General features: G+C 38.9%; 1 long non-coding RNA gene across 3 annotated transcripts in view; it reads left to right on the forward strand.

Moving 5' to 3' along the window:
* The window catches only part of LOC129646189 (uncharacterized), a 98,425-nt gene that overhangs the window by 19,659 nt on the left and 54,219 nt on the right, over window positions 1–24,547 (forward strand). The window lies entirely within an intron of this gene.

Below are 24,547 nucleotides of genomic sequence, written 5' to 3' on the forward strand. Positions count from 1 at the left end.
ATCACTATAGGTTCCCATAGGGCCTTGAGTTTCCTGTATCATTATTGCGTGCTTAGTCGTGTCTGACTCTTAGTGACCCCATGGGCTGTAGCCTGCCAGGCTCCTCTGTCTGTGGGATTTTTAAGGCAAGAATACTGGAATGGGTTTCCATTTCCTCTTCCAGGGGATCTTCCTGACCCAGGGATCGAACCCATGTCTCCTGCATTGCAGGTGGATTCTTTACGCTGAGCCATTTGGGGAAGCCCTCTATCGTTAATACTTGTTTCAATTTATAATAATTGTGTATAGCAGTGCTTCTGTCTCACTGGACTTGAAGCCTGAGCCGACAGTGACAATGCTTGAACCCCCAACATCCGGCCTTGAACATGGCACTTATTAAGAACATAGTAAATCCTTATGAATAAATAAAGAATCTGCCCAGATGCTTCGAGCAGGAAACTTGCCAGTTATCAGTGAAGCAGCATTCAGCCCTTTGTCATTGAAGTTCTGGGGTTAATTCCTGGATCTCTTTCCCAATATACACATGGTAGAGCCGAGACAATTTCTTGGATCAGGGTTCAAAGTGCCTGCTTTGATTTCTTAGAAAAGTCCAGATTTAACAGCAAACATTAAGACAGTTCAGAATTAGTCTTCAGAATAAAAAAATAGGCAATGTCAGACTTTTCGTGTGTATATTATATATTACATGTCTTTCACATTTGAAAATTGGAGTTTTATAAAGCATTTAAATGTAAGAGCAATTAAAATTGTCTCATCTTTCCTTTTTATCCTCTGTTTAAAAAGTATCTCTCCTTAGGTGAATAGCAGGACTATTATTTGTTCCTTATCAACTAGGAATTTATAGCAGGGTGTATAAGTACATTCCACAACCTCCAAGTATAGTCAGTGTCTTGAATGCCATCAAGTATATATCATCAAAGCATATTTTGGATTAAAGAGCAATAGAAAAAAAGGATATTCTTCCAAAATCACAGCAAATTTAAATTATAGAACTCCAAAATAAAACTTATGAAAAGTCTCCTCCCTATTCTTAACCCATTTACCCCAGGGACACCTCTGTGATGTGTAGGGTGGGTGCTATTCTTGTGGGTTCTAAGCATTGCAGTGGGTTGCTAGGGAAAGAAATAGTCTTTGATTTCCTTCTGCACATTGGAAAATGTAGGTAGAATAGGGGAAGAAAACTGGGTCATACAGTTTCTTTTCTCTACTCTACCACTGACCACAGACTATGTTTTATGTGCTTGCTTCAGTGATAAATAACCATGAAGTGGCTGAGAGGAACCTTGGTCTTTCATGCCACAATAATAAAAAATTTAAATGATTGCAAAATTGATATCAATATCAATACATAAGGAATTATGACTCCTTCCTTGAACTCCATCAACAAAGTAACATGATTATAACTCGAATGAGTATACTTTCAGATTTGCTCAGGACAGTCCTTATTTGGCTTGCTGTCCTGGGCTAATTATTAATGACACTTTCACTCTCAAAAAAATGTCTTTGCAATATAAATTGTTATGTGGTTTTCCTAAAAATTATGGGCATTTAGCAACACACAAACTTCCTAAGTTTTTTTTTTTAATTCTTTTTTTTTTTCTTTTTGAAAGCCTACTATGTGCCAGTTGTGGTGGCTGTTTTTCATTTGCAACCTATTTTTCACAACAAATTTACAGATAGATAATGTTGCTCTTTTAAAAGATAGGAAATTATAGTGTAGAAATATTAAGGCATTGCTTATGGCTTCTCAGGTGGCTCAGACGGTAAACAATCGCCTGCAGTGCGGGAGACCCAGGTTTGATCCCTAGGTTGGGAAGATCCCCTGAAGAAGGGAATGGCACCCCATTCCAGTTTTCTTGCCTGGAGAATTACATGGACAGAGATGCTTGATGGGATATAGTCCCTGGATCGCAGAGTCACACATGACTGAGTGACTAACACTTTCACTTAACACTGTGGCCACACAGCTAATACATGACAGCTACAATTTCAACTTCTTCCAGGCTATTAAAAAACCCTTCTCTTTAAATCACATTATATGCAGCTTCAGAATTGAGCCTTAAAAACATACACCCCTCCACCCACAATAAATAGATAAAACATACAGACTGAAGCAGCAAGCAGTTCAGAGTGGCAAAATCAAGATAGAGTTTAGTTTGCTCCTGGGTGGGTGATGAAGTGTGACCAACTCAACCACAGACACTGGCCTAGATCATAAATTCTAACACAGTTCCATTGTCCCAGATATATTTTCAGACCCCTGTATATACACCTTGGAGGCACTATTGATTGAGAAAACACTACTCCAGGCAAACTTTGACTTTTGGTTTCTCACATGGCGCTGAAACAGAACGGAACTCCTCCCCTGCCTACTGCCCACTGCTACCAGTCTTTCCCACACCCTAGATAAGCAGAAAGATAATAAAGCCCTCAAATAGAAGTTTCCCGATTATGAGTCATGACTTACTCAGCCTTTGTTACAGAGAACCTGAAAGCCTCTGAAACACAGTGTTGGTTTTGGCAGTCTTAACTCCCTGTGCTATTATCAAGAAATGAATTACTTGACTAATTTGCTTGAAATTACCTCTGTAATAAGTATATTAAGAGCAGCGTATGTTAAAGAGGTTGGTATTTAATACTATATGTGTGAGTATCTACTCATTTCTTTGAACAATGTTTCACAACTAATAGTTCCTAAATAAAGATCTGTTATATTAAGTTTAGCTAAAAGTACTAATAAAAAGTAAGATCATTATAGAGTTCTTACTATGAACCAAACATTATATTCAGAACTTTATGGGCATTATCTTTGTTTCTCTGTCTCTGTTATATATGCAGATAGACACAGATATCTAAATATATATAAATTTATATATATTTATATGTATATATCTGTATTTTTTGCATGATTTGTTATAAAAATAAACATTTAATTTATCCTTAAATTAAGTAAAACATGAAAATAACCACATACATCACCATGGCTTCCTTAACAATTAGTTATTACTTTTGATAAATACCTTGTAGAAATAATTTCTGGGACAGATAAGTAGCATATATTATACAGGAGTATGTATTATAGAGATCAAAAATATATTATTATACTCATTTAAACTGGATTAAGCAACATACGTTATTTACAGCTGTAGTATAGATGCTGTTTTTATCTGCAAAGCATAGATAATAATATTACCTAATTATTAGGGTTGCCAAGTAGATAAGGCATGTGAAAGCTTTTGCCATATCTCAGGCATTTTATAAATTAATTCCATCATGTTTATAATTACAATGAGACTTTTATTTAGGAGAAAAACCTTGTCCAGTATTATGTGTTAAAGGCAGTGTTTAAAAATACGTACACTTATTTTCTTTGTGAATATTGTTAAAGTGTTATTAATATGTAAACTTAAAGTATTAGCTATAAGATTAAGTTGGGAAGGTAAAATTGTATAGTCTACAATTTTCCAAAGATAAATTATGAAGATTTCTCTTGAAAGAAGGCTTTTTGATGTCTGTTTTTTGTGCTTTGAACCAAAACGATGGGAAGGAAGGTAAAATACAAAATCCTCTTCCTCCTCTTTTTTTGATACAAAGATCCTGTATTTTATTATGTTATTCTTTCAAAGAGAACTCAATTCAAAATCAGCATAGAAAGAAAATAGATTTAAACCTTTCTTCACCTTGCTGGGAATGCAGACACCAAAGTAAAATTCTCTTCCTGCATCTAGAGACTACAGTTCCAGCAGTTTCAGGGTAATCCTTGATTAATCTTAGAGGTATGCTTCTTCCTTTTAAAAAAAAACAACTTTTTATTTTGTATTGAAGTATAGCTAATTAACAATGTTCTGGTAGTTTCAGGTGAACAGCAAAAGGACTCAGCCATACATATACATGTATCCATCCTCCCCCAAACTCCCCTCCCATCCAGGCTGCCTCATGTGCTATACAGTTGGCCCTTGTTGGTTATCCAATTTAAATATAGCAAGGTACACATATCCATCCCAAACTCCCTAACTATCTCTTCTCCCCATCCTTCCCCTGGGAACCATAAGTTCGTTCTCTGGAAGCCTGCTTCTTGATTATGACTGGTTCAGGAGCATAAGTGTGTTAGTTGATCAGTCATGTCCAACTTTTTGCCACCTCACAGACTGTAGCCTGCCAGGCTTCTCTGTCCATAATTTTATTATAAATTTATATCTCATTAGGAGGATGAGGTGAAGTTTAGTGAAAGTCACTCAGTCGTGTCCGACTCTTTGCAACCCCATGGACTATACAGTCCATGGAATTCTCCAGGCCAGAATACTGGGTAGCCTTTCCCTTCTCCAGGGGATCTTCCCAACCCAGGGATCGAACCCAGGTCTCCCACATTGCAGGTGGATTATTTACCAACTGAGCCACAAGGGAAGCCCCATTAGGAGGATAACACTATAATTGATCATTTAGAAAGTCCTCTGAAAAAATAGCTCTCAGAAACAATGTTATTTTTAAATGTACTCAACAAGTAATTATTAATATTATTTATTTTTGATGCAAATATTAATTTTTTATGTAAAACACATGAACACACCTACCATTCTCTAGTAAAACTAGAAAAAAATTGGATAGTAATAGATTTGTTGCAGTATTTATCCTTTGGATAAGGGAACTATGGTTTGTGTTTTTCATTCTGTATTTTAAAAGCATATATTTATGTTATTATCTAATAAAATTGTACTTCTTTTATTATTTTTTAAGCTGAAGTATAGTTGATTTACAATGTTTTAGCAAAGCGATCCATATATATATATATATATATATATATGCAGATGTATGTATATATATGTGGATATATATTTTTTCTTTTTCAAATACTTTTCCATTATAGATTATCACAATGTACTGAATATAGTACTATGCTATACAGTAGGTCCTTGTTTATCTATTTCATATACATTAGTGTGTATCTGTTAATCCCTAATTCCCAGTTTATCCCTTTCCCATTTCCCCTTTCGTAACCATAAATTTGTTTGCTATGTCTGTGGGTCTCTTTCTGTTTTGTAAATAAACTCATTTGTATAATGTTTTTAGATTCCACATATACGTGGAAGTATATGCAGACTCCACAAATATCATATGGTATTTGTCTTTCTCTGACTTACTTCACTCAGTATGACAATCTCTAGGTGCATTCATGTTGCTGCAAATGGCATTATTTCATATTTTCTTGTGGCTGAGTAATATGCCATTGTGTGTGTCTGTGTGTGTATGTGTGTGTCTGTGTGTATACCACATCTTCTGTTTCCATTCATCTATCAATGGACATTTAGGCTGCTTCCATGTCTTGGCTATTGCAAATAGTGCTTCAGTGAACATTGGTGTGCATGTATCTTTTCAAGTTAGAGTTTTCTCTGGATATATGCCCAGAAGTGGGATTGCAGGATCATATGGTAACACTATTTTTAATTTTTTAAGGCACATCCAAACTGCGCTCCATAGTAGCTGTACCAATTTACATTCCTAAAAGTAGTGTAGGAGAGTTCCGTTTCCTCCACACCCTCTCCAGCATTTACTATTTGTAGACTTTTTACTGATGGCCATTCTGATGAGTGTGAGGTGGTACCTCATTGCAGTTTTGATTTGCATTTCTCTAATAATTAGTTTCAACCCTGAATATTCATTGAAAAGACTATTCCTGAAGCTCCAATACTTTGGCCACCTGATGCAAAGAGCCAACTCATTGGAAAAGATTCTGGTGCTAGGAAAGATTGAAGGCAAAAGGAGAAGGAAGCGGCAGAGGATAGATGGTTAGATAGCATCAATGTCTCAACGGACATGAATTTTTTTAGCAAACTCCAGGAGATAGTGGAGGACAGAGGAGCCTGGCATGCTCTGGTCCATGGAATCACAAAGAGTCTGACACAACTTAGTGACTGAACAACAGCAAATATAATAATTAGCAATATTGAGTATCTTTTCATGTGCCTGATGGCCATCTGTATATATTCTTGGGAAAAATGTTCTATTTTGATCTTCCCATTTTTTTATTGTTTGTTGTTTTGATATTGAGCTGTATAAGCCGTTCATATATTTTAGAAATTAAGCCATTTTCAATTGTATCTTTCAAAAATATTTTCTCCCATTCCATAGGTTGTCTTTTTGTTTGGTTTATGGTTTCCTTTGTTGTGCAACAGCTTTTAAGTTTTATTAGGTCCCATTTGTTTATTTTTGTTTTTATTTTCATTATTCTAGGAGACAGATCCAAAATGCCTGCCTGTATTTTCCTCTAGGAGTTTTATAGTATCTGACATTAAATTTAGGTATTTAATCCATTTTGAATTTATTTTTATATATGGTGTTAGAGAATGTTCTAATATTATTCTTTAACATATAGCTGTCCAGTCTTCCCAGCACCACTTATTGAAGACACTGTCTTTTCTCCATTGTATATTCTTTCCTCCTTTGTCATAGATTAATAAACCTTAAGTACATGGGTTTATTTCTGGGCTTTTTATCCCATTCCATTGATCTATATGTCTGCTTTTGTGCCATGCTGTTTTGATTACTGTAGCTTTGTGGTATAGCCTGAAATCAGGGAGCATGAGTCTTTTCTCTCTGTCCTTCTTTCTCAAGATTGTTCTGGCTATTTGGCATCTTTTGTGTTTACATGCAAATTTTAAAAAATTGTTCTATTTCTCTGAAAAATGCCACTGGTAATTTGATAGTGATTGCATTAAATCTGTACATTGCCTTGGGTAGCATGGTCATTTTAACAATCTTGATTCTTCCAATCCAAGAACATGGCGTATTTTTCTATCTGTTTATGTAGTCTTCAGTTTCTTTCATCAGCATATTATAGCTTTCAGAGTACAGGTCTTTTGCTTCCTTGCTGTTGTTCAGTTGCTAAGTCATGTCCAACTATTTGTGAGCCCATGGACTGCACCACACCAGGCTTCCCTGTCCTTCACTATCTCCATGAGTTTGCTTAAACTCATGTCCATTGAGTCAGTGATGCCATCCAACCATCTCATTCTCTGTCACTCCCTTCTCCTCTTGCCCTCAATCTTTCCCACCATCAGGGTCTTTTCCAATGAGTCAGCTCTTTGCATCAGGTGGCCAAAGTTTTGGAGCTTCAGTTTCAGCATCAGTCCTTCCAAAATCAGGATTGATTTCCTTTAGGATTGACTGGTTTGATTTCCTTGCAGTTCAAGGGACTCTGAAGAGTCCTTTCTAGCACTGTGGTTCAAAAGCATCAGTTCTTTGGTGCTCAGCCTTCTTTATGGTCCGATGCTTGCATCCATACATGACTATTGGAAAAACCATATCTTTGACTATTCAGACCTTTGGCAAGAAAGTGATGTCTCTGCTTTTTATACACTGTCTAGGTTTATCATAGCTTTTCTTCCAAGGAGCAAGTGTCTTTTAATTTTGTGGATGCAGTGATTTTGGAGCCCAAGAAAATGAAATCTGTCACTCTTTCCACATTTGTCCCATCTATTTGCCATGAAGTGATGGGACCAGATGCCATGATCTTAGTTTTTTGAATGTTGAGTTTTAAGCCAGCTTTTTTTTTCCCACTCTCCTCTTTCACCTTCATCAAGAGCCTCTTTAGTTCCTCTTCTCTTTCTGCAATTAGGGTGGTGTCATCTGCATATCTGAGGTTTTTGATATTTCTCCTGGCAATCTTGATTCTAGCTTGAGCCTCATCCATCCCAGCATTTTGCGTGATGTATTCTGAAACTTATATAAGCAGGGTGACAAAATACAGCCTTTAAGTACTCATTTCCCAATTTTGAACCAGTCCATTGTTCCATGTCTGGTTCTAACTATTGCTTCTTGACCTGCATACAGGTTTCTCAGGAGGCAGATAAGGTGGTCTGGTATTTCCACCTCTTTCAGAATTTTCCAGTTTGTTGTGATCCACACAGCCAAAGGCTTTAGCGTAGTCAATGAAGCAGATTTTTTTTTTTTCGGGGGGGGGGGGGAATTCCCTTGCTTTTTCTATGATCAACCAGATGTTGGCAATTTAACCTCTGTTTCCTCTGCCTTTTCTAAATCTAGCTTGTACATCTGGAAGTTCTCAGTTCACATATTGTTGAAGCCTAGGTTGAAAGCTTTTGAACATTGCCTTGCTAGCATGTGAAATGAGTGCAATTGTGTGGTAGTTTGAACATTCTTTGGCATTACTCTTCTTTGGGTTTAGAATGAAAACTGACCTTTTCCAGTCCTGTGGTCACTGCTGAGTTTTCCAAATTGGCTGGCATATTGAGTTTAGCACTTTAACAGCATCCTATTTTAGGATTAGAAATAGCTAGAATTCCATCACCTCCACTAGCTTTGGTCATAGTAGTACTTCCTAAGGCCCACTTGACTTCACTCCTTATGTAGGTTTATTCCTGGGTGTTTTATTTTTTTTGATACAGTGGTACAAATTGTACTTCCAAAAAGGACATGGACTTCCCTGGTGGCTTTAGAAGGTAAAGAATCCACCTGCAATGAAGGAGACCTGGGTTCGATCCCTTGGTTGGAAAGATTCCTTGGAGAAGAAAATGGCAACCCACTCCTGTTTTCTTGCCTGGGAAATCCCACGGACAGAGGAACCAGGCGGGCTACAGTCCATGGGGTCTCAAAAGAGTTGGACACGACCTAACAACTAAACAACAATAACAAAAAAGCACATATACAAAGCCCTTCTCTTTTGAGGCAATGCAGAGTTCCAGATAATCTCAGAGAGTCCACGTTTCATTTTCCACTTGTAATGTAGTGGCTAATCAATCCTATATTGCATAACACTCAGTTCCCCTATTGTAAATTTCTTTTTGTCCTTATAACCAGTTTGGGTCACAGTTCAAATTTTCAGGACTCTAGGCTTCAAGGTAGAAAATCAGTTGTGGATGCTATAGGGCAGATCATAAGGACTCAAACCTACATCCAGTGAACAGATGCTAATATGAACCAGTCCATTCTGCACAGGAGTCCTTTTGGCTTTAGTCTGGAAATGCACAGGAGGGAAGCCGACTAAGTATTTGAGGTTCCATATCTCAGGAAGAGTCTTAACCCAGGAAACCAGTCTAAAGTCTCTCTCTCACATATTTTCACTCATCAAAAACTGCATTCTCTAGGCTAGATTTACTAGTGTTAAGAGTTACACACTCATGAACCATGATGGTGAGCAGTCATAAACCAAAAGTGTAGTAGACAGCACATTGCAGCTAATAAGCAGAAGGTACATACATTCTAACCACTTTTTAACTGCCTTGATGGTTTGCCATCATTCATTTTCTTCCTGTATTTCTATTTCCATTGTAAACTGAAGAAAGGAGGTGAAGTATGCTGCTGCTGCTGCTGCTGCTAAGTCGCTTCAGTGTTGTCTGACTCTTAGCAACCCCATGGACTGTAGCCTACCAGGCTCCTCCATCCATGGGATTTTCCAGGCAAGAGTACTGGAGTGGGTTGCCATTGCTTTTTCCAGGTGAAGTATGACAGGCAGTTTATTTAGCACAGTTCTCATGAGCTTGACTTGTAATTAAACAGTCATAGGTCTGAATCCCATTTACCACTACAGAAACATATGACCTTACAGACACATAACCCTCAAATCTACCTCCCCAGGCTATTGTAAAGGGTAACTAAAATAATAGCTGTACAATGCTTAACTCAATGTCTGATACAGAGGAAACCTTCAGGAAAGGCCAATACCTAATAATATTGTTGTTCTCTTTCTTGATACTTCCTTCATTTGTCTATAGTCTCTGTTTTTACTACACAATGGACTCTAAGCTGCAAATGCCATTGAGGTAAAACCCTGCAACTATACTTGCTTTCTTATGGTTGTAATGAAGGAACAAGCAAAATAAAAGAGCATGTAATAGTTTCTAGATTGTGAAGTTTTAGTGTTTTCAGAAATGCCAGGCTCCTAGAGAATAAATTGTTCAGTCAGTGAGTCCATGTCCAATTCTTTGCAATCCCATGGACTGTAGCATGCCAGGCTTCCCTGTCCTTCACTATCTCCTGGAGTTTGCTCAAACTCAACCACTGAATCAGTGATGCCATCCAACCATCTTATCTGCTATTGCCCCCTTCTCCTCCTGACCTAAATCCCGTGAACAGAACAAAAAGGCAGAGAATAAATAGCTGAAAGGTAATTGGTGTATTTGGCAAACTGTTACTTAGTGGTCTGCAGCTCCTTGGGCAAGTTGGCCACAGGAGACAAGAGGGCTTAGTTCTGATTGTCAATAGTAAGGCACTGAGCTTAATAGTTCCCTTATAGTAACAATGAAACTCCTAAGAGCCACCAAATCCTTGCTTTCCCTCTGACACCCGCTGTGATTCAAGTTGACTTGAAGCTCCATTTATCTCATCTCAGAATGCAAGGGAAACATTCTGCGCAAATGCCCTGGCCAAATTCAAGCCCTCCTCTTTCCATGCCTCAAGTCTATATCAGAGGCAGCTAGATGCCAGACTCCCCTTGGACTGGGAACTGACTAGGTTCCACAAGGACACTGCAAACTTTGGGCAGCCAGGATCAGGCCAAACTTAACCACCCCTCTCCAGGCCTTACTGTACTTTATCACCATCCTTCCTTTTTTTAAACTCTCAGCTTCTCAACTGTGCAAAAACTAGGAAAGCGAAAGCCCAGGCCACGTGGTTAGATACCATCTTACTCCACATAGTCACTCCATATCCAGAACCTCTGAAAGGAAGTATGGCATTGAAGGACAGTGCTTCAGTATGTATCACTGAAAGAAAAAAAAAAAAAAAACATAGATACTAAGTATAGTCAACCCCTTAGTTGAATCCTTGGATATGGAATTTGCAGATTTGGAGGGCCAACTGTACTGCATCATTTTATATAAGAAACTTAAAAATCCTTGGATGTTTGTGTCCCTAGGGGACCCTGGAATCAAACTGCCCTGGATATGGAGGGGCGATCATCAGTTCATTTCAATCTCTCAGTCGTGTCCAACTCTGCAACCCCATGGACTGCCGCACACCAGGCTTCCCTGTCCATCTCCAAATCCTGGAGCTTATACAAACTCATGTCCATAGAGTCTGTGACCCATCCAGCCATCTCATCCTCTGTCATCCGCTTCTCTTCCTGCCTTCAATCTTTCCCAGCATCAGGGTCTTTTCCAATAAGTCAGTTCTTCACATCAGGTGGCCAAAGAATTGGAGTTTCAGCTTTAGCATCAGTCCTTCCAATGACAATTCAGAAATGATTTCCTTTAGGATTGGCTGGTTGGATCTCCTTGCAGTCCAAGGGACTCTAAAAGAGTCTTCTCCAACACCACATTTAAAAAGCATCAATTCTTCATTGCTCAGCTTTCTTTATAGTCCATAATATGCTGTCTAGATTGGTCATAGCTTTTCTTCCAAGGAGCAAGCATCTTTTAATTTCATGTCTGCAGTCACCATCTGCAGAGATTTTGGAGACCAAAAAAAAAATGAAGTCTCTCACTGTTTCCATTGTTTTCCCATTTATTTGCCAGGAAAGGATGGGACCAGATGCTATGATCTTAGTTTTCTGAATGTTGAGCTTTAAGCCAACTTTTTCCCTCTGCTCTTTCACTTTCATCAAGGGCTCTTTAGTTCTTCTTCACTTTCTGCCATAAGGGTCGTGTCATCTGCATATCTGAGATTATTGATATTTCTCCCAGCAATCTTGATTCCAGCTTGTGCTTCATTCAGCCCAGCATTTCACATGATGTACTCTTCATATAAGTTAAATAAGCAGGGTGACAATATATAGCCTTGACGTACTCCTTTCCCAATTTGGAACCAGTCTGTTGTTCCATGACCAGTTCTAACTGTTGCTTCTTGACATGCATGCAGATTTCTCAGGAGGCAGGTCAGGTGGTCCGGTATTCCAATCTCTTTAATAATTTTCCATAGTTTGTTGTGATCCACACAGTCAAAGGCTTTGAGTAGTCAATAGAGCAGAAGTAGATGTTTTTCTGGAATTCTCTTGCTTTTTGGTAATCTAGTGGATGTTGGCAATTTTATGTCTGGTTCCTCTGCCTTTTCTAAAACCAGCTTGAACGTCTGGAAGTTCATGGTTCACATACTGTTGAAGTCTGGCTTGGAGGATTTTCCGCATTACTTTGCTAGCGTGTGAGATGAGTGCAATTGTGCGCTAGTTTGAGCATTCTTTGGTGTTGCCTTTCTTTGGGATTGAAATGAAAGCTGACCTTTTCCAGTCCTGTGGCCACTGCTGAGTTTTCCAAATTTGCTGGCATATTGAGAGCAGCACTTTCACAGCATCATCTTTCAGGATTTGGAATAGCTCAACTGAAATTCCATCACCTCCACTAGCTTTGTTCATAGTGAATGCTTTCTAAGGCCCACTTGACTTCACATTCCAGGATGTCTGGCTCTAGGTCAGTGATCACACCATCGTGATTATCTGGGTCATGAAGATCTTTTTTGTACAGTTCTTCTGTGTATTCTTGCCATCTCTTCTTAATATCTTGTGCTTCTGTTAGGTCGATACCATTTCTGGGTGCAGCAGACCTGGTCTGCATAAACCCTCTTGGAGGAGGTCACCATTAACTCCACCATACAGCAACCAGAACTTAACACAGAACTGGGGAAACAGACTCTTGGAGGGCACAAACAAAACCTTGTGTGCACCAGGACCTGGGAGAAAGGAACAGTAACCCCACAAGAGACTGACTCAGACTTTCCCATGAGTGTCCAGGAATCTTGGGCAGAGGCAAGGGTCAGTGGTGGCCTGCTGCAGGGTTGGGGACACTGAGTGCAGCAGTGTGCACAGGACCTTTTGAAGGAGGTTGTCATTATCTTCATTACCTCCACCATAGTTTGGCCTCAGGTCCAACAACAGGGAGGGAACGCAACCCTGCCCATCAACAGGAAATTGGATTAAAGATTTACTGAGCATGGCTCTGCCCAACAGAACAAGACCCTGTTTCCCCCTCAGTCAGTCTCTCCCATCAGCAAGCTTCCATAAGCTTCTTATCCTTAGCCATCAGAGGGACAATCATAGTTTGTTACAGAAAAGGGGCACAGAAGAGGTTTGCAAACAACAGACTTTCCATAACGCAGTTATATTTCTTCTCTGCTAGGCTTATTTGCAATATCAATAAGGCCTTGAAGGCAGTTTTGGAAATAGATCAAGTCATAGAGCTGAAATGATCTAAACAACTGATGCATCTATTTAAAAAACTTCACGGGATCCAAAAGGACAATACTTGCAAGGTTAACAAGGATACTTTGCTAATTAGGGTCTTCTCTCCTCTGCCAGAATACCTTGTCATAAAACCTCAACTATGCCAATTGTCTAAGGCTTAGAATTATCACTTCATCTGTTATGTGATCTGTAGAATATCAAGGTTTTCAGACCCCTTTTGTCAGTGAGGTTAAGTACAGAATCCTCAGTTTTCTTGTGAGGTTTAAAAATTAAAAAGCATTATTCACTTCCTGTTCAGGCGCTATTAAAAAAATAACATCTGAATGCTTTCCCCAGCCCTTACTTTTCCTTTTTGTGTGCTACATTCTGTTGTTAATTAACAATAAGAATGATCACTAGGGGAAATCTTTGATGGATTCATTTTTTGATAAAAATAACTTGGTACTATTAAAACTTGTACAGAATCAGAGATTTGGAGTTTATTAGATGTAGTAGCAGGTCTTAAGCTTCTAATTCAATCCAAGATTAATCCTAAAACACTCTGTATTATATCATACAACTAAAATTATTATTTTTATTCAGGTTTTTAAAAATACAAGGATTCAGCAGAGGTAAAAAGCATCAATAAAGGATTAATTTAATTATAAATACCTTTACTGATTATAAAATTACCATATACCTAGTCTCTTCCATTGACCATCCCTCAAGGATTTCACTAGGTTAGAGGGGAAATTAGGATGGAGAATTATAGGGAAAGCATTCTGGAAATATGCTAAAGGAAACAGCAGACACACTAAAATAAGATGAGCATTTGATCAACAGATGACTTATTTCTGAAAAGACAGTTTGCCTTTGAAAATATTTATAATGAATGCAGTCCAAATCCTTGCCATTGTTAATGATTTCAACATGTTCTAGGCTGGAAGACCAGTTTAATTATTTCACAAATCAAAGAAGGGAGGCTTCCAGCACAGGACCCATCAAGAATAGCTCTTCATAACAATTGCCAAATCCTTGTATACCCAAGTTCCATGTTGTTATGAGTCGAATTGTATTCTTTCCCCAAATTCATACATTGGAGTCCTGATCACTATATTTCAGAACGTGACCTTATTTGGAGATAAAGATGTTGCAGGTGTAATTAGTTAAGATGAAGTCACGCTGGAGTAGGTTGGGGCCCTGAAATGACTGGCATCTTTACAAAAATTCAGTATGACTGGTGCCCTTATAAAAAGAGGAAAGTTGACCTCAGAGACAGGCATGCAGCGGAATAGCATGTGAAGACTGGAGGTATACAGCCATAAGCTAAGGAACTGCTTGAAGGTAGGAGAAAGGGCTGCAACAGATTATTCCCTAGCCCCATAGCAGGAGCATGGTCCTGCTGACACTTCGATTTCAGACATCTGGTCTCCAGAACTGTGAGGCAGTAAACTTCCCTTGTTCTAAGCCACCTCATTTGTGATGCTTTGTTACAGCAGCCCTAGGTATTGATTTTTTTTTAACTCCTCTAAATTTTGCTTCCCTTCTCAAACAACACAAAAATGTCCAACAGGGTAAGGAAAGAATCATGAAGCAGAAGCACCGTGACCATGACCAGATACACTTCTCATTCACTCCACTATCTTACCTCTAATCCTCCAACGTACCCAGACTCCATGCCATTGTGGCACGGTGGTGACTTCCACAAGAATACTACTTTCTGCCTTTCTTAGCTCAGGCTCTCAAAAGAGGGAAAGCACAGCCAGCCTTCCAGGCAAGCCCCATTGGCTACCTGCCTCTAATAAGTCAGGCCCTCATCATAACTTTTCCTGTCTTAGTTGGAAGGTTATGTTTCTCCTTTTAGATGGGACTGAGTCCCTTACCCTAGTGACTGCCCCTACCTTTTAAGCAAAAAGGCTTACATTCTCTCAACAAAAATAAAAGACTTTCTTTATGTTGACTTATGAAATAAACTGCGCTCCCTCGATACATATATATACTCCCACACAAACACTATAGCAAACTTTCTAGTGCTTTGGAGTCTGATTGGTGGTCTAGAAGATGTTGAAAAAGTGGTATGTGAATGGGCTAGCACAAATTTTTGAAGAATAATGTATTTGAAAAGACTGACATATAGCATATGCATAGTAAATACAGAGAGAAGAACAGAAAGTAAAAGATAATTTTCTTTTTTGTGCACTCAGCAGGAACTCCGTTCCTTGTTGAGTGAGAGTATTGAAACTACAGCATAATTAGTATGTGTGCCGTCTAGTTTAGATGTGCTGGAATTTGACCAGAACTGCAGTTACAGATTGGGCCAGCTTTTGTAAAAACCTCTTTGTTTCTCTTGCTCTCAAACACATTGTAAATTCATTAAATGGCCCAAGGCTTTGCTGCTGATTCTCACACTTTTGTAAGAGCTTATAAAGGGAGTGTTTGGGGCCAAGGCTTCTAAGTAGGACTCAGGTGTGGGAGCAAATGGTACTGATGATTAATCCTCCTCTAAAGTGATAAAATCCCTTATTGGACACAGCAACCCGATGACCGGGTCACACTGGAAATCAGCCTAGGCTCTAAGCACACAGCTAACATGGATCTTTGGGGATGTTGACAAACTCAAGGCCAAGAGCAAGCCTGTGACTCAGTCAAAAAGAAACCCAGGGCAGGAGACATCTGACCGTGCCCAGTATGCTTGCCAAGACTGCTTTCTGCTGATGATCAGTTCCTCTCAGCTCTGGGCATCTGGAAATGTGTAATGTGGTTGAGTGATACTGCATTAAGTAGAAGACAAAAAATCATATAAAAGTCAAATCTACAGATAATCAAAAGGGTACATTTTGGACAATACTTTTGATATTCTCTACTTTTACTTTATATCCTGTAAAAAAGTTTTTTTTCATCCAATGAGAGATTGGCAGAGAGGAGTGAAGGGGAGAGAAGCAAAAGAAATGAAGAATTTGCAAACTGGCTGAGTTGATGTTGAACTATTAAATGCATTGAAAATATATACATTTCAGGAAGAGTTTTACTGTGGAAAAACCCTAAATATAGAAACCTTATCTTTAGTATTTAGCATTTTAGAAATGCTACTTTAGCATCTTCTGCTTTAAGTATAATTAACACAGCATTATAATTCAACTATAATTCCATAAAAAATAAATTTTAAAAAAGTTTTTTAAAAGCTCTAATCTATTGTATATTGTCACCCTGCTTATTTAACTTATATGCAGAGTACATCATGAGAAACACTGGACTGGAAGAAACACAAGATAGAATCAAGATTGCCAGGAGAAATATCAATAACCTCAGATATGCAGATGACACCACCCTTATGGCAGAATGCAGAAGGCAATGGCACCCCACTCCAGTACTCTTGCCTGGAAAATCCCATGGACGGAGGAGCCTAGTAGGCTGCAGTCCATGGGGTCGCTAAGAGTCCGACACGACTGAGCGACTTCACTTTCACTTTTCTCTTTCATGCACTGGAGAAGGAAATGGCAACCCACTCCAGTGTTCTTGCCTGGAGAATCCCAGGGATGGCAGAGCCTGGTGGGCTGCCATCTATGGGGTCGCACAGAGTTTGACATGACTGAAGCGACTTAACTTAGCTTAGCTTAGCTTATGGCAGAAAGTGAAGAGGAACTAAAAAGCCTCTTGATGAAAGTGAAAGTGGAGAGTGAAAAAGTTGGCTTAAAGCTCAACATTCAGAAAACAAAGATCATGGCATCCGGTCCTATCACTTCATGGGAAATAGATGGGGAAACAGTGGAAACAGTGTCAAACTTTATTTTTCTGGGCTCCAAAATCGCTGCAGATGGTGACTACAGCCATGAAATTAAAAGACGCTTACTCCTTGGAAGGAAAGTTATGACCAACCTAGATAGCATATTCAAAAGCAGAGACATTACTTTGCCAACAAGGGTCCTTCTAGTCAAGGTTATGGTTTTTCCTGTGGTCATGTATGGATGTGAGAGTTGGACTGTGAAGAAGGCTGAGTGCCGAAGAATTGATGCTTTTGAACTGTGGTTTTGGAGAAGACTCTTGAGAGTCCCTTGGACTGCAAGGAGATCCAACCAGTCCATTCTGAAGGAGATCAGCCCTGGGATTTCTTTGGAGGGAATGAAGCTAAAGCTGAAACTTCAGTACTTTGGCCACCTCATGTGAAGAGTTGACTCATTGGAAAAGACCCTGATGCTGGGAGGGATTGGGGTCAGGAGGAGAAGGGAATGACAGAGGATGAGATGGCTGGATGGCATCACTGACTCAACGGACGTGAGTCTGAGTGAACTCCGGGAGTTTGTGATGGACAGGGAGGCCTGGTGTGCTGTGATTCATGGGGTCGCAAAGAGTCGGACCTGACTGAGTGACTGAACTGAACTGAACTGAATCTGCTCCCTGGTTGCCAGCTAGTTAGTTAATAATGTGAAGGAAACCTGAAAAAATTTCAAGTGTGTGATAAAAGTGTTGTTTTTATGATATAAATATCTTCTAAAATTAAAGTAATAGAGTTTCCCAATTCATTCCATTTAAAAAGGAAAACAGTGGCGTGTTCCTATTGAAACAATTCCTATACTTTCACATCTAAAAATAATTATTTAAAAACTTTTGGTAAGATCTAGATGATCATTGATATTGATCAATGATCAGTGTTATTGTGAACATTGTGGAACACTTATCTCATTATTTCTCCTAAAAACATTAGAAATTCACTACCATTCTGAAACTCTGTTGAACACATTTTTAAAATACTTTGTTTTAAAATGGTTTTAAAGAAAAATTGCAAAAATGGTACAGAATGTTCCCATATACTCCATTATTCAGTTTCCCCTATTATTAACGTCTAACATTAATATGGTACATTTGTTACAATTAATGAACCAATATGGACACATTATTATTACCTAGTAAAGTCCATACCTTATTCAGATTTCTTTAGTTTTTACCTGATGTCTTTTTTTCTGTTTTAAGGTCCCATCCGAAATACCATGTTTTAATTAGTCATTCTATTTCTTTAGGCTCCTCTTGTCTGTGACAGTTTCTCAGACTTTCCTTGTTTTGATGACCTTGACAGTTTTGAGGAATACTGGTCAGATATTGTGTAGAATGTCCTCAACTAGGGTTTGACTGGTGTTTGTCTCATGAGTGCTGTTGCTGCTAAGCTGCTTAGTCACTTCAATCATGTCCGACTCTGTGCAACCCTATAGACAGCAGCCCACCAGGCTCCGCCGTCCCTGGGATTCTCCAGGCAAGAACACTGGAGTGGGTTGCCATTTCCTTCTCCAATACATGAAAGTGAAAAGTGAAAGTGAAGTCGCTCAGTCGTGTCCGACCCTCAGCGACCCCATGGACTGCAGCCTACCAGGCTCCTCCATCCATGGGATTTTCCAGGTAGACTGGGCTTATAATTGTGGGGAGGAAGACCACCAAGATAAAGTGCCATTTTCATCATATCACATCAAGAATGTATACTATCAACATCGTAGTCTGCTGAAATCACTCTTGATGTTGGCCTGGGTCACTGGCTGAGATGGTGTTCGTCAGGTGTCTCTCCCTGCTTTCTTTCTGTCATGTACTCTTTGGAAATATTCTATTTTTTTATATTACTTCAACTTTTGAGGGATATTTGGTTGGTTCCAGTTTGGGGCAATTATGAGTAAAGCTTCTCCAAATAGTTGCATGTGGATTTTTAGGTGGATGTACATTTTCAGATCAGCTGAATAAATATCTTGGAGCATAATTGCTGGAATGTATGGTAAACTGTTTAACTTTGTAAGAATTTGCCTTCCAAAATGACTGAGTCATTTTGTATTTCTACCAACCATCAATGAGAACTCCTTTTTCATTGATTTCAGTATCAATTAGTATTGTTAGTTTTTTGGATCTTTAATCATTCTAGTACATTGGTAGTAGAATCTTGTTACTGTTTCATTTTTAATTACCTAGTGAAAAATGATGTTGAGTATCCTTTCATATGCTTGTCTGCCATTATATGTTTTCTTGGGTCCCCCAACATATTTTTAAATACTTAATTTTATTGTTGAAGTTGGATCAAAATATTATATAGTTTTTCTATTTACATATTAGATATTCTCACCCAAGAAAGTTTCCTAAAATTTCTGGTGTTGAATTACATAGAGAATATCCCCCATACATTACCAATCGTGACATTATTTGTAGAAGGGGTCTATTTTGTTTAGTAAGTTATTTTATCTGCATCCTATATAATAATCTTCAATGTTTGTGCAGTTAAAAACTTCCTCTTTCCACAAGCAAGAAGAAAGAGCCCAATAGCATATATTACCTAACAGTGAAGGAGAGGACCAGCACACGCCCTCAGTAGCCACATTGTCGTGTCTGTGTCCTTGGACAAGTCACTGTGCTGTGTGAGGCCTCTGCATCCTCACCTGTGAATAATGGGGTGATTGTAGATGACCAAGGGTTTCTGCTAACAGTCTAGTTTTGTCCTGTATTTTCCTCTAAAGTCTCAGGCACTGAGCAGAGTCTCATTAACACAGTATTCTTTTCTTTGGCTGCCTTCCTCCTAATATTGCCACATTAAAGCTCCTTTGTTTAGTTGTTAGTACCTTTTTCAGACCACTCCTTTAAGTACAACATGTAATTTTGTTGGCCTTTATTATCTGGAGATTACTTTGTTAATTTGCTGTGTTTTAATTTTTTCATTTCTAATTAGGAAGAACTCTCTTTGTTTGAGAGTAATTAAATTTTATCAAGGCAAATTAAGGACAAGCTTATGGCCTTATAGCTTATGTAAAAATCATCCTAGACTGCTTACTAAAATCTTAATTAAATCCCTTTTTATTTCTTCACTGGGAAGACTTTGTGAACAGAATTTGTGTTCTTGATTAATTTTAGCTTTTAGCTTTTTTACTCTCTTTATAAGGGACAGATTTTAGAAGTCAAAATATTAAGCCTGAAATATAACAAATCTCCAAAAGGTCTTACTCAGGATATATTTGATAAACTCTCTTCCTTGTTGCTGAATGTATCCTGTTGCCTTGAAAGAAAGAAATACACCTACCTCTATAGGGAGCAATTTTCTCTTCAGGGAGTATTTTACTCATTCAAGTTCACCATGGGTCAGGTTAAGAGCAGCACTAGTATAATTCATATTTCTACCCACAGACATCCTTAACTGCTTCAGGAAGTGGGATGAATTAGAAAGAATATACACATTAGGCACAGTATATGCCACACAGCAACCACCTGCATGGGTTGCCATTGTGTTTAAGCCACACAGATTGGCCTGTGAGTCATCAGATCGAAGTACCAGCAGAGGCTTGCACTCAAAGTCTGCACAGTTTACTAGCAGAGGATGTATCTGAGAGCTTTTGAAAGTTCAAGTAACTCAAGTGATAGGTAATAGGAAAGCAGCATTTTTTCCTCCAAGAATAATATATTCCAAATCAGAAAAATAAAACTTTCCCTAATGAGCAACTGTATTTGTTTTTCACTCTTACACTTATCTCAAAGCACAGGTCTCAATCCAGGGGCTTGAAGGTGTTCATTGCTTCCCCTAACACATTTGTCATTTATCAGTAGAAAATTGACCTCACTCTGGATGGCCAGACTTATATTCATGGCCTTGTGGAGCTATGAAATTAGATGCATGTTTATCATTGAATTAGGAAAAAGAAGCATCCATGGGTTTTGCATAAAGGCTTAGGAGGTCTTATCCCCAAATAAAATGCACGAGTGATGCCACAAGCATGTCCCAACAAACATCTCAAGGTGGCTTTACGAGGTGGAATGCTGTCTCATCTGCCTACTCTGGGTGGGCCCTAAAACTCCAACAGTTGTAGCAGATCCAGATACTGTCAGATGTCATGATACCTGGAACAGTTTTAGATTGGAACTTTATGAATATGACAAATTTAAAACTAAGAAATAACTATGTATGTAGATTACTACAGAGTTAACTTACACGAGAGCAACTGCAAAAGGTCTTGAATAGGATTATGAGTTCCCTTATTTAGTAAGGAATTAATTTTTTTAACAAATATAACATCCTTATATACTTTTTGGGTCTAAATTTCTAAGTTGTTTTATACATTTTAAAACTATCTAGATTCTACTGATTCTCTTTTGTGTGTTTAAGTTGTTCTTTTCCTGGAAAAAATAATATAACTTTCTTTAAGGACCTACCATATTTGCAGGACTGTTCTAAATTCTTTATGTGTACTAACTCAGGTTTCTTTCTTCTCTCAGGGCCTCTATTTTCCAGGACATTTTCTGAGTTAGTCTATAACTGATTGGTGTCAGACTGTAGAAGCTGTCTTATCAAGAAAGAGTTTGGTTTCCCACAGTCTTCCTTACTGAAGTGGGTTGTGAGTTAGCGATTGTCCAGGAATGGCTACTCTGCTTGTGTGGCTTTGAAATCAGGGTATTTCTTTGATTATATACTGCATGCTGACCTCAGAAATGAACTTCTAAAAGGTAACTTCTAGAATAGGATAAAATTGGAATAGCTTTGCCCACTGCCCACAAACATGGAAAAAAAAAATATACCCCCTCTATGAAAGGTCAATAATAGATTAATAGAGCTCTGTGAGAAAAATCAAGATTGCCACTGCAGAATATTACAATTGTAATCTGTTGCCAGCTACTCATGGTTTATTTTGTGCTCATTATTGTACAGGGTATATATGTACTTTGATACCTGATTTAGCTATGATATCTAACTGGTTCGTTTTTCACTTCCCATTTCTCAGATGCATTTTGCATAGACAGGATTCTGGATAACAGTTTCGCCCAGTCTCTTACTGTAAACCACACTATTGATGTGTAGTAGTTTACTGTCTTTGGAAGGATTCTGTGCTTGACAATAGGGCTCTCAATTTATAATCTGTGTATCCTCTGTAGCACCTAGTTCAGAAATAATGTAATTATTATTTTTAAATTATTAACATTTGAGTCTACTAGTCTAAATGCTTTATATCCTTTATCTTCTTAATCCTCACAGCACTCCTGTGAGGTAGGTACTGTTCTTAATCCAATTTGACATATGATCAAAGTCTGATTTGATCATGTTAAATAATTCAACCATTTAGAGTTTAAAAGCAGGTCTGCTGATTCTGGAATCTGGTCTTCACCGTCATCATCGTGTCTTACACATAGTGTTCATGCTAACAAAACAAAACATGATGATTCACTTGTTAGATGAAAGTAAATCTTAACATTTTCTCTCATGGTCATGTAAAATGATTAAGGAGGAAAATGGAGAAAAGCAAAAGAAATCCTTGGTCTTCAGCCCTGGGGGAGCTCTTACAGGTTTTCCAGGGTGGATATAAACACAGCTGAGCAGTTGAAAGTACTGCTTTTAGCCAAGAGAATGTGGTTTGAGTTTCAGCACCTATCATACTGGCTTATATTAAGAAGACACTCAGTAAGACATTGACCTAAATCCAAATGTGTTCACCAGAACAGCTAGCCTTGGTTTGAAGGGAAATGTAACAGAATTACCTAACCTTAGTATTATCATTTTATGGTTTGCAATCTACTTTTGGAACCCCAATAAATATTGCTTGTGGAATAGCTAACGGTAATGCCACCAAGCCACTCATACCCCATGGTTTTAGAGGTGCTACTGTGTTACCAAATAGCTCACCATCCTTTTACTTCTGCAGTCTTCACTATAGTCCATCCTATAGATAAGACAGGTATTATTATTCAGTTTAGGAACAAACAGTAATCTGTTTAGTAGTTTAGAAATTGATTCTAATAGTTTTGAAAATTGCCAAGTAAGAGGGGCATCAATTAGTTTGCACTGCACTTTGTTCTGGGAGAATTAACTTCAGTGAGCCTTTTAAATCTTGCAGATGCAGATATAGATGCAGATAGATTTTCAGAAAGCTCTGGGCTATAAAAATCTACCCCAAATGCTGCTATTTCCAATGGATATGTTGAGCTCTATTTAATTTTATAATTTTATATTTGGGGATTCCATAATGCTATTAACCCAATTCTATCATTGGGATTTTTAGCAAAACTCTACCCCACACTCCCAGTCTTTATTTAGACCTCCTTAAAATCAAGAATACCGTATTCTTGGAAGGTTTGTGTCTTTTTTGTCTAGCTAGTTATTCACAGGATTCTGGGAGCTGAGGCAAGGCTACGACAGCGGGAGTTACATGTCTCATACTTCCTCTCCCCTCTTCCCCCAGTGTGAATTAAGCTGTGACCGGAAACTGACCTGGGGTTTATGCTCTGCTGCCTGGACTGATAGGTTGGTAACCCGAATATGTGCTAGCTAAGACAGAAAAATCCGGATATTGAGAAATAGAGGGAAAAATTGTGATGATCTCTTCTAGGCTTTTGTGGTCAAATTACACACAAGTGGGGGCTGGATGGATAGGTGGGGTCTAATCTCAAGGAAACATTTAGTATTAATGACTATCATCCTGGCTTCAGTAAAACAAGTCTGACTTCACTTAAAACAGAAACAAGGAAGACTCCCAATAGTTGGACTTAGGCTGGAGTTTGGAAGTGCTTGAGGATTCTTAGTTGTAGGGTTGAACTGGTCTCCATGAAGCCAGAAGCTGGGGGAGCTGGTCAGGGCCTCTGCAGTCCAGCTGGGTTTGTGGGTCCTAAAAGTAACCAGCACTGATCACAGCTATTGGTTACTCTGCATGAGACTGCAGGTCTTCAGAGTCCATCCTAAAGTCACTGACTGGTGTCAGTTGTGCTGAGAAGAATTAGTGAGGGCCAAGCCTTCCCTGGAGCAGGAGAAGGAGGTATCAGTGGGATCACCTCTCTCAGACCCAGTATCTTAGGAGCTGGCAGGATGAAAAAGGAGAGTCGCATACCCACACCTGAATAGTTAATCATTGAGAATCAAGCTGCCTAATTGTCTAGAATATGACCTGTCATCCTACCTTGCCAAGTCTATCATTCTCTTCATAACAACCTGGAAGACCAGTTCAAATTTAGACTTCTCTTCCCTCTCCTCTGGCTGCTGCCCACAACCCATCCCCTTCTCTTCCCATGATGGCTCTGTCCCATATGAGGTGGGGTCTTACCCATATGTGGATATCCCAGGCCAATCTCCAAACAGCCACCCTTAAATGTTCCTTGAGCCTGTAGGGTATGCCATCCTATGTTCATGCTTCAGGACAAAACAGGATGGAAGCCTGAAGTTATTCTGGGCAGGATATTCTGGCGTCTCTGGGACCCAGAGCATAGTCCAGAAAAGGGCAGGTAGGCCCAGTGGCAGAACACGGGGTAGGATGTGGCTGGAGGAAGGTCAAAACAGGCACCCTGCCCAGTTCTAAGAGCAGGATGCCAGTAAAGGACAGTTTTCCAAAATGGCTACATTGTATGTGTAAGTAGCAGCAAAATCAACAGTGGGATGGACAGAGAGCAAGAGAGAGGAGGAGGAATGGAGAGGGAGAGCAGAACAGAAGAAAGCTAAAAGGATCCTGCTAGAGA

The sequence above is a fragment of the Bubalus kerabau genome, chromosome 3 (assembly GCF_029407905.1).
Source record: "Bubalus kerabau isolate K-KA32 ecotype Philippines breed swamp buffalo chromosome 3, PCC_UOA_SB_1v2, whole genome shotgun sequence".
NCBI lineage: Eukaryota > Metazoa > Chordata > Mammalia > Artiodactyla > Bovidae > Bubalus > Bubalus kerabau.